Raw genomic sequence first — 6539 nt, forward strand, 5'->3', positions numbered from 1 at the left:
ACCATACCATTCAAACAACAATGAACTTTCTGTTCTTACTTATAAATAAATAAATAAAATATATTTTTTAAAATGGATGTCAAAATACTCTGTTACTTTTTGCCGCGCGTTCAAAGTCCTCCATATAAAATGAAATAAGCCATAGTTCAATAGGAAAAATTTGACTCCATCTTTAATTCCATTATATACAAAGTGCCGGATATATACAGGGTAGGGATTTTAAATCGGGAAAGTTTAATACAAATCTTTTGCTCTCACATGATACATAGTAAAGACAACCACTCAAACCAACCATCTCCAGTTTCAATCACAGCCTCGTATCTTCACCATAACCTAGCACAAGCATCGATAAGGAACTCCTTATCCATATTGGCCACTGGCTAAAGAATGAAAGCCTGCAAGGAGTACACAGTACTGTTATGTGCATGTTTTTTGGACTATCTTTCCAAGACGCCCACACGTCACAGTATTCCAAAGGGTTCAAATCCGGATAGCTAGATGGGTACATTTCCTTTCCCAAAAACATAATTGTCTTTTCCGTAGTAAATCCAGTTCCAATTACACGATTAGGACAATCCACCAATTGAAATTTATAGCATGACACTGGGTCCTTCCCTAAGGTTGCACCCAGTACGGAGGCACACAATTATGGCTTCACACTGTTTGTAGTCGGAGTACATCTCAAGGATTTTGTATTTTTTCTTATTGAGTTTAATAAGCAAACTTTCATAAACATAGATCTCAAAGTTCCCACGATTAGTAGATTTAACATCAACTGAAACAATATGTCTGCTGACAGCCTGAAGTCCGCCTGCCATTCGGTATCTCACCGTAACAATGAGTTTGAATAGATGATACAACTGTCTATTTGTTTTTTCTAAATACTATTGTTGAAGCATATTTGTGAAACCCCCATATATATATATTGCATTAATGATGAAACGTTGCCTTTTCTACAAACTACATAAATCATATTCTTTTCCGGGAGAATCCTGATTTTTTTTTTCTCCCTTCTTTTTTTACCCTAAAAAAATATACATATCATAACGTATTTTTGAGTATATTTTTTGGTTCTCATACCATCATCAGGCAGTTTTCTAGCTGTTGCAGGTGAAGGCGCAGTTTCTTTCCAAAAATAAAAATAATTGTATAAAAAATTACTAAGCTTATAATAATAGATTTCTCCTTTTTTTGCGGAAAAAAAAAATGATATTTTTTTTTATGAGTGGATATTGACGTGGATATATGTTTTTTTAGGGATCGGAATGTATAAATATATACATTATTTATAATACTTATATGTTCAAATATATACAGAAACGGTTGTTGCTTTTATTTCATTAAAAGGGTACTCATGAGTAAAAAAACCAAAAAACGTTAGTAATAAAAACTCTATAAATCTTTGGTTGCAGCAATATGACGACTTTAATTTAAATCTAGCTTTAACATTAAGAAAATTTTACGTGTAGTGACACTTTTAATTATACTGGATGTTTGTGTCAAGTCGGACAAATATCTGGTCAAATGTTTCAATTTATTAATTAATTACTTTGACAGAATATTAAACTTTTTACAAGGACTCATTCGATAAACTAAGCAAATGATATTTGCAAACCCCATGAGGATTTTTGCCATTTAAATAAGTTTAATCAAAAAGTCCCTTTTTCAAACGTGGAGTCAAATGTGTCGAATATATTTATAAAATCACATTTATTCATTCATATAAAAGAATTACGCCATAGTTCTCAAGAACTATGGTATATGAATATAGTAGAAGAATAAACTTGCAATGTACATAGATAAAAATAGAGGCTCATATTATTTGTGAGAGTTTGGTATCGTCTTACATTTTTTTCAATGACGGAAGATATTTTTAAGTAGTAAAGGAATCAGGAGTGTGACAGTTTTATACATCATGGACACTAATGGACTCAAATCAATAAAATAATTTTCTTAGAGTAGTAGAGTTGACTTTAACTAAAATATAATTGAGAGTTTGAATAAAGGAGCTGTGAATGGAGGATGATAACTCTCTCACAATTCCTGAAGGGGTCTTTTACTCGAATTCTCTATCTTATAATGACATGCTTCAACTCTTAGAGTAGTATTCGGAATATAAGATGATGTTAGGTAAGATCAAAAACAACTGAGGTGTATTCTTGAGCCTATGGACGATGATCCAGGAGGTAGAAGTATCTGCGCCATACCTTGATGTTAAGGGGCATCTGTATAATGACCGATCTTTACATGAAAGGGGATGATATTCACCATGTGAGATGTGAGAACCTCTTTCCGAGGGACGAGATTCATTTACTCAAGACAATAAATTTCACTATAGAAAAAAAATTTACTTTGTACAATAAAATCTAAAGCTATACATAAATATTATTAGTGTATTTAATAAATGAAATTCTATCAAGATTTATTCAATACGATAAAAAAAAATAACAACATATCATAATAATACTGAATTCGTATTCATTAGTGGTAGTAAATTGTTGAAACCTCCTCCACACACTCCTGTATATATAGTTATCATTGCTATTGACTTTTTTAAAGGGATTTCAATAACTCATCAACATTGGAATCAATCAAAATCTTATTTACATACTGAACTAACTAATAAATTATCATTTGTTGATGTGACATTTTCTTTTTACTTGGAAATGTGTGGAAAACTTTTTGAATACAAAATTTGAAAATGTTTGACATTTTATTTTTATAAGTTCTATATTAAAGAATAAATATTGACAAATATTTCAGTTTTATATTTAATATGTAGATTTATAATTTTGACAATTATTTTTTTTTTTACTTGTATTGGAACCTACCAAAATCTTTTTACATAATTCTGAATAATTTAACTTATAAATTTAAATTTATTAAAGTGACTTTTTTTTCTTGTTTTTGTACATAAATTGAAAATGTTTGACAATTTATTTTAATAAATCCCGTATTTTAAAAAGAATGGCAGCAAAATTTCTCTGTTTGGCATTAAATATGCAAATATATAGATTTAGAATTTTGACAATAAACTTTTTTTTTTACTTGTTAAATATTTAACATGATTTAATTTTCGACAAATTTATTAAAAAGTTATTATTCGAAATATACAACCTATTTTGAACGCTAAAGCAAGCTCCTAGGATCAGTTTTACCGTGCGTGGAACTTAGGCCAAAGATTAAATGTGTGGAGTCATTTCCTATTTTTAAATTTGAATTTAGTTTCGAATATTTTTTTAAATACAAATTTCGAATTCACATTCTTTTTAAAATAAAATGAAAGTCTCTTTTTATTTTCAAATTACCTTTTGTAGAAAATAAAATTCTAATTCTAAAATTTATTATAGAAAACATTTAAAAATTTATAAAAAATCGACTCTTGGTCGATTTACCAATAATTTTTGATGATATACAAAACTTTTTAGATTAATATTTTTTGGGAAGCGACTAAAATTTTGTAGGACATTTCGTTCAACCTTCATCCGGATCCTATTTTATTGAGGTTCTGAACTTTGGATAAAATGCATATAAAAATAGAGACAAGTATCCCTCCAATTTGTGTATATGATTGGGATCCAAAAGTTCAAATACCAAAAATTTAATTATATGTTCATATCTTAAGATACTAACCCACCGGTAATCCGGGAAAATGTGAATCCATCCTATCTTTAATAACCCTCATCCCACGTTGTCGGTTAACAACCAAAGTAAATATACAATCATAAGTGTCCCCCAATCTGTTCCTTGTGGTCTGGTAAGGTCATATTGATTGGCATATTATGAGTCTTATTTGTATAAAGATTGTCATATTATACACAAACCCAGAGAGACAGAGAATGAAACAAACAGAGCACTTTGTTTGCATTAAATAGACCCTCAGTAAGTGAATTCTTTCACACGGAGTATTCATAAACCATTCATAGACATATGAGGTTATATAAATAGATTCATTCCTCATTAAATGAATAAAAAAAAAAAGAATTTTTCTTGATCGATTGTGTACATATATATTATATGTGATACAGGGGCTTATTCAATGGGACTATATATGTATATATAGGATTTCTTCCTTTTTTTGAGTAAAAAAATCCTGGGAAAAAAACTGGGTTTTTTTTTAGGTCCTTTTCCATGTAAGCAATTCTATATTGTAAGGGGACTATAAATATATTTATAAAGTATAGTATAAAAAAATGTGGATTTTTTTTTCTTCATTATTTTTATGATACAAAAAAAAAGAGGATATTTTTTGAGGCAACACCTGCCTATTGCTTATATACTTGCTATACTTTGTACTTTCCGAGGATTAAAGTAAGTCTTTTATGTTCCCTGGAAGGAAATAGTACGTAGGAGTAAACGATGTTGTCTTCTGTTGGAAAACATGGAAAAACAAGTGGTCAGATGAGAGACTGTCATTTAGTTTTTGGGATGCAAAATCTTTTGGTTGACTGGGTAAAGAATTACAAATTCTATATACTTTTTTATTTTTATAATTAAACATATGGAATAAAGTCTCATGCAACATCAAATTGCTCAAAGGTGATGATTACCTAAACATCTTCAAATTGTATGAAATTTAGTATAATTGTACAAAGGTGGAACTCATAACTTGGAGTAGCAATTAAGTAAGATTTTATCCACGTTATTTGTAACAACGAGGCTTTATTACGTACTCAAACGACAGCTGAATCAAAAACAAGTAAGATTTTTTATCTCATGTCTCTAAGTAAAAAAAATGTTAGAGCACCAATTAAAAAACCAACGCGTCTGCGATTTCTTCCACAACGCCCCAACCCACCCCACCAAATGATAACCTTAGTTACAGCCAGCCACTGTACATTTTGCCAGAGTTCTTACATGGAGTATGAAAAAATAAATAAATAACTTTGAGTAATTGATGTGTCATTTGAAGGGATTCAAAGAGAGAGAGAGAGAGAGAGACGAAAATACAGGGGTGCCATCTGATAATTATGATAATCATAATGATTTTGATATCATATCCTCAAATCAGGATTCCACCACTCTCAGAAATGATGTAGATTGTATGTACATATATAAGCTGTAGTTTGAGACTTTTCGTGTATCCCCCCCCCTCTTATCAGATGAGTATCAGAGGAATAACATCTCCATGTTATGTACTAACAAACGCGGGGGAGTTATTTCATTTTTGGATCATGATGATGCTGATGATGTAGAGGAGGGGGAAGCTGAACAACAGGGGTATCATTTATATAATTTAATTTTTTGGATCATTGGTTATTAGCATTTTTTCGTCATTCTCTAGTTTTTATGGCTCTCTCTCTCATCAATTCAGGAGCTTACTCCTATACTATAGGACTATACCCTATTAGCAATCTACATAGTCTTTATAATAATAACATCCCCCCCTCCACCCCCTTCCTCCTACACTTTTTCTTCATATTTTTCTTTCAGACAGTCTACTGCTCAACAATGTCTTCCACCACCACTTATTTGTTTGAGAAACATTTCCCCATAGAATATTTATATTACATAATATTAATATATGTATGGATACTAATATTTATCACTTCTCGGTAAAATCCCCTTCAGTTATATCCCAGGAACGCAATTTATAAATTTGGGTATCCAAGTAAGTTTGGGGATAAGAGAATATATGTTAACGCCAAAATAGGATGCTTTTGATTTATCTACTTTGAATTAACGTAAAATGATCATTTTTTATGATTGATTCATTAAACAAAAACTGAGATGTAGATTCAATCCTTGAGAAAATATATATATATCACTCAATGAAGCCTCCATTGGTGTCGTCAACGGCAGCTTCGATTCGGATGTTCAACCGTGCGTATTCCCTAGAAACTAGAGCCCTATCTTAATTTTTGCAATCCAGGACGATGGTGTTGATCAGGGACTTTTTGGTGGTGTGAGGACCTCTGTTGATCTTTGACTCTAGGTAGCTCCAGACGAAATTATCAATCTGATTTAAGTGGGGAGGTAGGAAGCCAAAGATCATGTGGTGAGGCTCCCCCTTCTTTCTGATCCCTACCCTGGGATCCTTCATCCCTCCCAGGGCCTTCCCCAACTATCTGTCATCTTTAAGACGTCAGCATTGTTTCCTTGTTGAACACAAGAATGTTAAATATGGCTTCCTTAGCGGTCTCCTGAAGTTACGACGCTGCAAGGAGGCTTCATAATGAAGATGTGTTTTTCGAGATACATTTTCGAAGATTGTGGTATCGTCTAGGTCCCCACTCTTTAAAATTCCTGTCTTTTTGTAAAACGGAGCATAAAAAAATTAAGTTTGGAAAATTCATTTACTGTAGAAAAGAACCAAAACCTACGAATAATAAAATACATTTTTTGGCCCTTTACGATGAATATGTGAAAGGGAATTCAAAGTTAAAATAATCCCAAATTTTCATTTAAATTAACAAAGTTTTCGAAATGTTTGGTAAAAAAACAAAAAACTCATCGAAAATTCATGTAAAATACAAAATTAAATTAATTGAATTATTCTAAAAGTATTTTTTCCCCTGTATCGTATCAATAGACTACTA

This window comes from Lepeophtheirus salmonis, chromosome 10 (genome assembly GCF_016086655.4).
Source record: "Lepeophtheirus salmonis chromosome 10, UVic_Lsal_1.4, whole genome shotgun sequence".
In the NCBI taxonomy this organism is placed as follows: Eukaryota; Metazoa; Arthropoda; class Copepoda; order Siphonostomatoida; family Caligidae; genus Lepeophtheirus; species Lepeophtheirus salmonis.